The sequence below is a fragment of the Zerene cesonia genome, chromosome 6 (genome assembly GCF_012273895.1).
Source record: "Zerene cesonia ecotype Mississippi chromosome 6, Zerene_cesonia_1.1, whole genome shotgun sequence".
Taxonomy (NCBI): Eukaryota; Metazoa; Arthropoda; class Insecta; order Lepidoptera; family Pieridae; genus Zerene; species Zerene cesonia.
Genome location: NC_052107.1, coordinates 4,005,982 through 4,019,132, shown reverse-complemented (window position 1 = coordinate 4,019,132; position 13,151 = coordinate 4,005,982).

Here is a 13,151-nt window from a genome sequence, read left to right as displayed (position 1 = left end):
TATTATTCGATCCGTGGGTTGTAAGTATTTGCGAAATACGACATAATATGGCCTAGATTAGTATCGCATCGCAAGCCACTCGGATCGCCGCTAGTTAAATGATGTCGAAACATTTGACAATAAACGCATATGCCGTTGTTTTGCGTAACTGATGTAAGTAAATCTTTGTAAACGCCAGTTATAATGACTCATAACAAAATTTATACAAAACATTTTTTTTCCAGCACATTCTTGTAGTACAGATACCTATCATTAACATTTGAAGAACCTTCAAGTTGATTTTCTAATTATAACTATGGTATGCAGGTATTTCGTAGCGACTGACGCGTTTGTTTGCACAAGAAGTAATTTGCTAACAACACATATTAACTGTTTTCATAATACTGGTGGCCATCATTAGTTGTAGCAGCCCCTCAAACTAATCTGATTGCTGTATACGAAATATGATTGAACATTAATGCGCTCTTTGGTCTCATAATGAAAGTTGTCGGTAACTCGTTTGGTATTAAATTTACCGCATCGGAGAGTGTCGATTGCTCACATTGTGATCATTTACGAATGTTATAATAATATTTAAGACATTAATCGTGTATTATGTTATTAATTGCCGTTTTTATTTATTGAAAAAACTAATTAAAATTAAGTCGACTAGTTTCTTTTTAATATCAAGTTGACAATGGATTCAGATAGTGTCATTATTAATACATTAGATAATGGATATTATAGTTTAAAAGATATATACCACATTTTCGAGCTTCTTTATTGTTTTCAGATGACAAAACAACGAAAGTACGTGTCGTATTTCTTGCCTAATCTCAAAGAAACGTGGTACAATAGAAATTATACATTATTTGGATTTAATTCCAACTCACCTCCTCGAGGTATAGAGTATTGACAGAGAGACTTATGAATAGCAATAAGGAACAAGGGACAATTTTTTATTGGTTCTTTTTAGGTACGGAACCCTTAAAACAGAAGTCTCAGAGAATAATTTCATATTCCATTTGGTTAAAATAGAAAATCATACATTCATAGGTATGTAAGCAAAAGTACATAAAGTAGATGAAAACCTCATATTTTATGATTCATCACAAAAATGTGAAGTTTATCAATATGTATTTAGACATGTCCCATTGAAAATGTTTAACAAAACAGCAAATACTCAAAGTGAATTAAAAATTTAAAAGCGATTTCATTTAAAATGTAACCTAACATAATCCATGTGCCTAACATAATCGATGTGTACATAAAAACCGACGATTGTGAAATTTAAACTATAAATCCTATATTGAACCCGGCAGTCGTAATAGATACGTGAGATGAGTATAAATTGATCCTTCTTAGATATATTTATTATGGGTAATACTATTTGCTCTCATTACATTCTAAATTGTGTCTATTACATTTTAAAACAAATACGAAATCTTCAAAGTATGTTGTTTTCTAAATATCAAGAATAATGTATACTATAATACAAATTCTTGGTGCTTTCAATGCGTAGGTGTCGCATTGAAATTATCATATTTTATAGAAGACGCTCGTCCCGGCTCCGCCCGTATATCAAGATTCCGGTTTTATCCCAAAAGAGCATTTACCGGAATAAAAAGTATCCTATTATCCAAGTCAGTTCATACTCAGTGTGTATATGCATTTCATCAAAAACCGTTCAGAAGTTTCATCGTGACTGACGGACAAACATCCAAACAAACTTTCATATTTATAATATTAGTGTGAAGTGCGAGTTGTAATTTGGAAAATTCTACAATTTTCCACACAAGTACAGAAAGCATATTAATTCTGAATAACCGATGTTCACACTGAATTTGTTGATATTTAACTAAAATTTTGATAATGTCACTTTGACCTGGTTATATGTTAAACTGCAAGTCACTGTTAACCGTTTCATTTGCTATGTAAGTTATTTACCTAGACATTGCTTGTGATTTTTAAATATTTTATGAAATGCAAATGAACTTGACTGTGTTTAAATGAAATTGCTATAAAAAAATATATGTTATTGATCCAATATATGCTGAAATGTTTCTAGTAATAAAAATGTAATGAGGTTACCGTTACCAAATAAAAAAAGCTGTATCAGAATATTTGTAATGATATTGTATATTATAATCTCATTACATAAAAACATGATACAAGTTACAACCCTGCGTCTGCGCCTGAAGCGAAATTCGAGACTGATCATTATGCAAATTGAAACCTTACATAAATCAGTATTATGATATTGTCTTAGAACTTGCTCTGAAATTATCATAATACTAGCTGCGTCCCGCGGTTTCACCCGCGTAAGTCCGCGTATCCCGTAGGAATATCGGGATAAAAGTTGCCTATATGTTATTCCAGTTGTCCAGCTATATACCTACCAAATTTCATTGCAATCGGTTCAGTAGTTTTTGTGTGAAAGAGTAATAAACATAAACACATCCTTACAAACTTTCGCATTTATAATATTAAGTAGGATAAGATTAGTGGGATTTTACTTTCTTATTACAAAATGGATTAACAAACGATCACCCATGCTTTACAGAGTGCTAACTACGGTAACGTTTTACGTAATTCGCGATATTTCTCCTAAAGAGTTACGTCATTGGGTAATATCAGAGTAAAATTAATATGTATTTGTCAAATCGAATAACCGTAAGTATTAAAACGTAATTGACACGAAGACTATTTCTTTTAAATAAACAAGAGAGAGAGAGATATAGAAAGATAGGGTGGTAACAACTATGACTTTTTAATTCGCCAAGCGATGCAAAGATTCATAAGCTTTCAAAAGTAAACAAACAATTATAGCGTAAATCACGTTATTCAATGTGTTGTTTCTAAGCTTTTCCATAATTGGACAATATTAATTTAAATTACTGAAATCAAAGCAATTAATAAAAATATATTCCATGGTAAGATTTAAACATTAGTTTTCGGAATACACATATAAAACATTTAGGATACTACGTAAATGTTTTATATGTGTATGGTTTACATAAACTAGAATTATTATTAATAACAGGGTTATCATGACGTCACAAGGTTTACTACAAGTCAACGGCCTACTGCTGAAGGTCACACACCCATTGTACTCAGTAGCGGCCTATCTCTACATACAATGGACCATTTCACAACGTCTTCGAATGTAGAATGTTTATTATTGTTAGCAAATCAATCGTATTCTATGAAATATAATAGAAATATAATTGTCTATAATATTGTTAAACATATAGCGAATATTTCTTGTAAAAGCTCTTTTCTTGGTTAGATTATAATAAGTTACGTAATCATTACAGACAAAAGATTATTTACGAAGTTCATAGCTCATACAGGTGTCATCATCATCATCATCAGCCCATATATGTTCCGACTGCTGGGACACAGGCCTCCCATGAGAGTTTAGGCCATAATCTACCACGTTGGCCAAGTGCGGGTTGATAGATGTCAAATGCCGTCGTATTTCTGATTCTCAGACACGCCGATTTCCTCACGATGTTTTCCTTCACCGTTTCGAGCAGTGGTGATGTTATCCACATATGCAGATAGATTGAAAAATCAATTTATTTCTTGCACGCTCGCCTGGTTTCGAACCCCGACTTATCGATTTCGAAGTCCGAGGTGAGACCACTGAGCCACCACTGCTCTTACAGGTGTATAACGATGCAATTATTATTTGTATTATTTTAAATGTGACAAAATCCTTTAAATTCTCCATTTTATTTATATCGGTCCATAACTGTCTGTTCGAATATTTCTTTTAACCCAGTCTCTCATAAACATTTTGTTTGGATAACTACCTACACCACCACTTTATAACATCTAGCCAGAAGTCTGTACCGTAGATAATACGTTACTTTGATTACATAGGAACACATTAAACAATATTTTCCCGCGATAACTAGGAACCGATTTAGTTATGCCACATTCACGTAAAAAGTTATAAGCTTTTCTCGCAACAATGATACGATACGATACGAGTAAGATATTTGTGCGTATTATTTCATATAATTTTTATGAGATATCTCAAAATTAACGAAGTGTGGAACGCGTGTAAAAAATAATGTTTCAAAAGGAACTTTCAAAGGCAAGTTTGTGATCACTCATTGCGTGATGAATATTCATTTTTAGTTTCTGAGAGAAGACTAAGGTAGCATAAACTTTAAAAAGTTATTATAATAATTCAAAATCTGATATTTAAAAATGATTGTCCCGTGGAAGTACCGAGCGAGATTTAATTAATGTTAAAACATAAATTTTATATTATTTAAGTGTCGTATCTCTTACTAAGACATCAAATCGGACATTAGCTAATTGGTAACCAATATGTTGGGCAAGAATGTGGTCATATAGTAAAGGTATCGGGTATACATTAGACTGGTCAATAAGCCACATAAACCGTTATTATAAGTGATGTTTTGTTTATATACATTGCGATAATATATTCAGTCAGTAGTAAAGGTGAGAAATTACGGCAAACAGACATACAAAACCACGGCGTTTCGATTAGATTCATTGCAATCTATCACAAGTATCGTTCAAGCCAGGCAAAGGCTTTTTTCATTCATTATTTATTAATTAATTCTTAAATGTTCAATTTGTTATAAAGAAATTAAGGAAAAAATATCTTAACACACTAAAGAAAAATTATACAAATGTCAGCTTTATGGCTCATAGTCGTCTCCGACCCGCAATCTCCAACAGTTTTTTTTTAATGAAAAAACTAAATTTGTTCTCGTCTGTATCAAACATATTTTATTACCCGAATTAAATTGCAAAAAAATGACTTCTTTTATGCAAAAAGATCATCCGTGATGAGGAGTACAATATTATGTATAAAAATTATGCAAATTTTATGTAATAAAAAGTTAACGTAAATAGTGCCCAGTCAGGTTTACTTTCGATATCATTTACTCTCGATCTTATTTGTATCTCCGCTGATTCATACAATCAAGTAGGTTACCGGTTTGTACATAACATGGAATGCATTTCCCACGACTAAACAGCTACATTATTTCTATATCTAGGAATAGTATTATGTTATCTGTATCTAGGAACTATTACGCTGTCAACAATCAATACAGATAAATTATTTCAAAATCGGGTATTCAATTTACCTTTATATTTTTTATGTGTTATGTGTTATTTTTTCCTAAAAGGACATCTAATACGGTTTTTAGATAATCAGACTACTTTATTCAGCGTGCTCTAATATCGATAGGAACAATAAATATTCGGATTTCACATCTGCCAACGTATTGTAATGCTTTTGCGAAACTGACGCTAAAATACATTTATGTTAATACATATATTAGTATTATATTAGAGTCCATACGTACACAAAAGTAATACACTTGAGTCCATAAAAATTTTAAAAAACGTCACATTCATTATAAATTATTATCACAATTGGAAAGGATTTCAAATGGCTTTTAAAAACCAATTAACAAGAGCCATCTACTGGAAGTGCGTGGAATTACTACACATGCGTAAAACTAAATATGTAAGTAACCAAACGAAAGGTTTCGTGTATACGACGAATGAAGGTTCTACTGTTATAAGTTCCGAGAATTGCCGCTATGTGTGCGTGGCAGCACCTGTACCAATATGAGCTTCTGTATACTTACTGATACCTCGAGGTATGTTGGTCTTACCTGAAAAACAGAAAATATAATTAATATGTATTGTTTTTAATATTAATGTAATTAGTTTGAAGAAACATAAGTTCATATAACCATACATACCGTCAATATATAGTTAATAAATTAATGAAAAAAAACATTATTACAAGGAAGAAGACGTGTCGACTTTTTATCAGCATCAATGTATCTTTACTTTAAAGAGATATTTCCTTTAAAATAATGGTTAAGCAGTTCACAATTTTATATGAAATTTAATAAACACTCACAATAATTTCGACATTAATTTATGTTTGGCGCACAAGTTACTAATTTTAACTCCAACACTAGCATAAAATTTATTGCTTTTTTATGTACATTCCTGTATTGTTGCGCTGTTATAATAATATATTCCGTAGAACAATATCTGCTAAAAAGCCCTGAAGATTAACAAACTTATAATTTTATTAGGATCATAATATCACAATTCTAAAATTTATCGAACATTTCTTCCATGTGCAGTAAGTGATTTAAATACGTAATTATTACCAGTAATTACGAAACAATGAGGCCGTTCCATAATGTAGCTCTTATAATCATTCACTGTTCAGTCTAATTGTTTATGTTATTAATAGGATCAGTTTTTTCATAATTTTGATACGTATTTTACATTGAATAATTACTTGGCGCACGAACACATCCGCTTATATGTTACGTGTATAATTTGATTGATCTTCTCCTATGTAATTTTATATATCGGTCATTAAAACAGTTATTGAGGGAACGATACTTTTTATAAATCTATTATTTTTCTGACATAATATATAGATTTTTACAACGAGAAATCAATGAAAATAATACATAATGAAAAGATACGATATTCTAGTGAGAAGTTGTCTTCTTCAAATAATGTCAGTGGGTCGTATGAAAGATGTACTTACTTTAAATTATGTCAATAATTGTTCTTTTATTTATTTATATTTTTATATAAGAATAGATTTAAGGTAGACCCGTAAAGTCGAAATGGGATACATGTCTAAATATTCATGTTAATATTCAAAATATAATTATAATAGTGTACCAAAAATTATAATAAAAAAGGGTCGAATATTGATTTCATTAATTATAATTAATCCGTTACATAGAAGGGTATAAATGTAACACTAAACTTATAAATATCAGTTAGACGATAGTGAGACGCGGTTTCCTGGATTACGAGATCGCTGATAAATCATACAGTTGGTATCATTTACTAATGCGCTGTAATCTAGAGGATATTTTGAAACAATACAATTGAATTTTCTCTAATTGAGCGACAAGTTGTTACATATAAAAGTGTCAAATATTTCCTAAATTTTCGTACAAAATGACACCATGTTTTATTCAACCGTCTGGTCATATTTGAAATAAAAATGTGATTGATGATGCATCGCTTAAGTTTGGTAAAAAAATATATACGGTTTTAAAAGTACGTATAGTTTGATAATGAAGGAAGCTGTGAAGAGTAATGATGCATTTAGCAGGTGTCGTTGATGATATATGGTTAATATTTTGCAACAACGCGATAAAAAACTGGGAAACGCAGCTAAATGTAGAAAATTCCGGTTAATTTTGAGAGAAGAATCTTATCTTAAGTTCAGGTTAAAATATTTATTTGGAACAATGTTTATATTCTTAGCAATGTTGTTAAATGCAAGTTTGGTATGTTATATATACGTATGGACTAGCTGAACCCCGCGGCTTCACCCGCGTAAGTCCGTATCCCGTTGGAATATCGGGATAAAAAGTTGCCTATATGTTATTGCAGTTGTCCAGCTATTTATATACCAAATGTCATTGCAACCAGTTCAGCAGTTTTTGCGTGAAAGAGTAAAAATCATAAAAATACACATACACATACATCCATCCTCACAAACTTTCGCATTTATATTATTAATAGGAATTTTTGTCTATTGTATTATAGTACTTTCATATATAGAAGATCGGACATAATTTACTGTTCCTATTATATATGCCTATTGCTATAATTCAGGTTGTAACAGTAGTCTACATTGTTAGTTCAGCACAATTAAATTTAACGGAAGACAGCGAGTAAGGCTCGATCTTGCAGTTCGATAAATTGCATAATAACTATTACCATAACATTTAATGTATCACATTACATTAATAGATACTTTATAAACTCAAACTCAAACATTTATATATTTAATTAGAGTTCGTATAGAAGCATTTTTGAATCGTCATAACATAGTTTTAACATTTTTATATGCAATACAAAAGTAAGGTGTGGTAAATATCAATCACATGATATTGATGAGCGATACTTTTAAAGCTATTTGGTAGTAGAGAGTACTTTTATCTTGTGAACTTTTGTTTATCTTACAAGCAATAAAACTAATAAGCAATAAAACTAATAACTTTATAGATATAAAGTAGAAATGTAAGTTACTGAAGACCATTTGACTGTATTGTATTAAACGAAAATTAATGCGTGGTGTAATATTATAATTAAAAAATAAATAAATATCCTGAAAGAATTCAAAATTTTAGAAAATCTCACTATATATCCGAGTGAAAAATCCTACTAATCCTATTAATATTATAAATGCGATAGTTTGTAAGGATGTGTGTATGTGTGTTTGTTGCTCTTTCACGCAAAACCTACTGAACCGATTGCAATGAAATTTGGTACGTAGACAGCTGGACAACTGGAATAACATATAGACAACCTTTTATCCCGATATTCCTTCGAGATACGGACTTACGCGGATAAAACCGCGAGGCACAGCTAGTTTATAAAATGGTGAAGTTACCATGTAAGTTTTGTGATTTGTGAAAATATGAAGATGCTATTCCAGAGATGACAATATATTAATTTTGACATATTTTTGTTTTGTGTAATAACAAAAAAGAAGTATTTAAATACACTCTTACCAAATATAACAAACATATTTAAGTACTGAATATAATATTAGGTAAAATATATCAATAGTGAAGTAGATAATATAACGATGAAATGTTTAGATAGGTATAAGATAAGAGAAAGCATATTTTAGATAAATCTAGTCCCTTCCATCGAATCTAATGACAGAACCGCGTAATTGTGTTTGTGATAATCTCGATAATATTGAAGGAAAAGTTGTACATTTCAGTTTTACGTCACTATTTATGTAGAATATTATTAAATTTTACATTGATTTATATTCCAGTCATAAATAAAATGTCCAAACAATTCCTTGAAAGACAATATCTAAAGCTTTGCTATGCTTTGCATTTTTTTTATTGTTTATTATTATTTATTTTTAATTTAATTCAGAACGCACAAAAGGATAGAGTATAAGCAACATTTTAAGTGCCTTAAAAAACAAAACTTGTAGATGAGGATAAAAATAAATTTCTATTTGGAATTCCAATGATAAAATGTATATTATATAATATTTATATTTAAAATGAAATTATCGATGGAACTCTACTATTGACACAATTTACTTTTACTAATAAATAACCAATTTTTCATCCATAGAACTTTAGTACTCATTCAGTCATTCAATTCCATATTCATTTATTTGTAGACGTTCATTTGTTTATATGTTTTGAATCAGTGGTTCGATCTTAGTATTTATGAATAAAATTATTGTATTTAAATTATAAATAAATATATTTTATACGAAATATGTGACAAGGGCAAGGAAAGCGTTTGATCGAGGTTAATGTTTTAACATTGAGCAATATACTAATTGTTTCTGTTAATATATATTAGAAACGCATTGTACTCGTTGGCAATATACAAACACATAATACTTTTATTGTAGCCCATAAAGTTAATATCTGGACTGCAGTCGCTGTTGGGACATAATCTATAAAAGCTTTTGCAATCGCTACATTAGTAGGTGAACATTTCCTATGAAGCATTTGAACATTACAGAGACAACAATTTGGCAAATGATTATGGTACAATTTCAATTTTAATCTGTTTTTAATGTCGTATAACAATATTTTCTTTTGTTGATATTTTTACATTTTTACTCGTAAACTTACCAGTTTAAAATATTATGCATAATGAAAAGAAATTCGTTAATTTTGGTAATAATAGCTAAAAACAATTTTCGCTATCTTATATCTTTAAACGAGCAATTCTTGTATATATATAATATATATATGTATATATATATATATATATATATATATATATATATATATATATATATATATATATATATATATATATATATATATATATATATATATATATATATATATAATTGGAATCTCGGAATCGGCTCCAACGATTTTCATGAAATTTGGTATATAGGGGGTTTCGCGGGCGATAAATCGATCTAGCTAGGAATCTTTTTTAGAAAATGTCATATTCGTGTTTTATCGACTTAAACTTACTTTTTTAACAAATAGGAGGCGTTTGAGTAGTTTCAATTTATTATGACTCTTCCTGACATCTATTGGCGAATAATAATACTATTTTTTGGCGAATAATTAAAGTTAAAAAAAAATAAATACCGAGCAAAGCTCGGTCATTCAGGTTTTGATTATGTTAATTCTTTTAGAAAATAACATTCATATTTATTGAAACTTTCTTCTGTGAGGAAGAGCGACGCTTCCTCAAACCAAAAGATGAGCTTATTAAGCAAGATTACCGAATCTTAATTGACTGAAACCAAACTTCTGAATGTTAGATTTTAGATTTACATAGAGGAAGAGCGTAAATAGCTTATAAACATAAAAGTTTAACAACATACTACTATAAAATAATATCATTATTAATTCGTGAAAGATACACGAATAGATTTTGATCTTTGCACCGAGTTTGAGGAATTCCGTAGTCAAGTGTATACACGTTATATTTAACACATGATTATTAAGTATCGCGTATAAATACATAATAATATACTTATGTATAATATGCAGGTTGAGAATGTCTAGATACATAATATTTAAACACTTAAAACTGTGCTTTAACTAAGCCATACTGAGACACAGTGTCTAATTAGGCCTGGGGCCTGAAGATTCATAGCATTTTATCTGTAGTATTATTAAGTCAATAAAAAAATTTATTCTTATTATATAATTCATATTTATATTCTGACAGTATCTGTATGTTACGTAAGTATATGTTAACAGGAGACTTGTAGTTTTTAAACTTATTACAAATAAATAAAATATAAATAGATAAAATATATGCGCTTATTTAAAGTTCGCTGTAGCAGCTCTATAAGGCTCTTAAAAACAGTCATAAATTTTTAGAATAATATAGCATCAAACTATCATAATTAAATAAAAAAATATATGTTTCACATCAATACATGACGTGGAAATCAAACAAATGGCTTGACAAAATCTAAATAATTTCTAAATTTTATTTAAACCTTGATCATCGTATAATCAATATGTATAATTAATTTATTATGTTACGAAAGACAGTGTCGTGGTGCATATTTTTAACATTCTTTAAAATTTCATTTGCTCTTGGTCAAGGATGAATAGTTTGTAAACAGTTACAAAACGAATTATTAAATTGAATGTTGATAAGAAAATACGCGAAATATTAATAAATAATAGATTTTTTATATATTTTATAAATGTAGTTAAAAAAACTTCAAACACGCGTTAACGATAGATCAACTAAATGGTCTCACTTGCTCTTATATTACCTTTCAGTACATAAGTAATGGTGTGTTATTTAAATATTAATAATAAAAGTTTATAATAGATAATAAAATTTTATCGCCACTTAAAAGCATACATATATTATAAATATATGTAAGGAAATTATTTAAACCTGGCCATCCTTATCAGGACATTAATCCTGAAATTATTGGATTCTCACCGATCATTGAAAATTGGACAAAGTTAGAGATAAATCTGTCCCTTTAAAATGGGAATGATCTCTAAACGAGTCGGTTACACACAAACATACATATGAAGTTAATAAAAGCGTATTAAAAAAAAGTTAAGCGCATCGTTTAGAGAACGAACAAGGAATATTTTTTAACAAAACAATATAATCACATACCGCAAGCGACGTACAACAATTCGCGATGTTTTCCTGAATGCGGAATTAGTTGCATAACGTTTGCTTTTATTCTTAGGTTTTCTTGCTCTCGGGAGAATTAGAGTAATTATTAAGAAAATTGTAAGAATCATGAACCATGTAAACTTACGTATAGTTTTCCGTTACGTACATTTATATGTCATACTAATGAAAATCCTTATTTACATGTAATTGTATTTACTTTTTTTTGAAATGTGCTCTAACCACGAGGTTTAAATATGGAACAATGTTGACGAACTATATAATTTAATATTCGAAGAAGTTAAATACAAAATGCATAATTGTTGAATTTTGCTCTTAGTGAAAAGTCATATTGCTAAGAGTTTGATAAGATATTTTAATACTTCTATACAAATCATTCCTTTTGTTAGGGCAAATATCTGTTACTACGTCATTGTCTAGTATCATCAAAATCCGTTCAGTTGTTTTTTTGAGTTACAAACGTTACAAAAAGTTACAGTTACAAACATACATACATCCTCATCTACTTTCACGTGTTTAATATTAGTAAAAGGAAAAGTATAACCATTTGGAAGTTAGGGTGTATTATTATTATGATTGACCGATTTTCTAATCAAAATATGAATTTAATAATTTACTTATTGCTTTTCTGTTGTTAATGTTTCATACAAACAAATTGATCTAAAATTTTCGACCACGCTCCTAAAAACGATGAAGAAATTCCCCCACTTTGACCTCATTTTGTAAAAAATAATCATTATCGTTTCAATAACAAGTTAATGTAGGTAGATTATTCTAGAATTAAATTGGATACAGATACATTAGGTTTACAAAGTTTGTGGTCATCAGTTTATTTTAGTATGTCATTGACTTCATTAAAACCTGAAATCAGATCGAATTAAATATAAGATGTGCATTGTATAATATAACGCTCTGTAATCGGTGGTAACTATTGCATTCGCGCGATGTGTAAATCGTATCTGACTATTACGATTATCTAACAAATTATGTTTGATTGAAGTAATGAACTGATTGCTGTTTAATTTATGAGGTGTTGATGCACAAATGATGCTATCAAATACTATATTAGATAGACTTATCATTGTATAAAATAAGCTGTATGCATATCTATATTTGGCACACCTACACTAGTATTATAGAGAGGTAACTGTTGTATTTTTGTATGTTTGTAACGTTTGCACGCAAAAACCACTGGAGCGATTTCAAAAATTCTTTCACCATTAAAAAGCTGCAATTTCACTGAGTGACATAGGCTATATATGTACCACGGGTGAAGACGAGGCAAACAGCTAGTATATATAGAATAACAAAAAAGAAAATACATTTTAAGCAAGAATAGAAGTAGATAAAACGGAACATTAATTGTACGATTAAAATCGATTTTTAATCTGATAAACAATAAGAGATAGTTTCATTATATACTTAGTCTGGCCATAAATACTGTTACACTTAATTATAAAAAAATATTACATTTGAATTTCGAATCT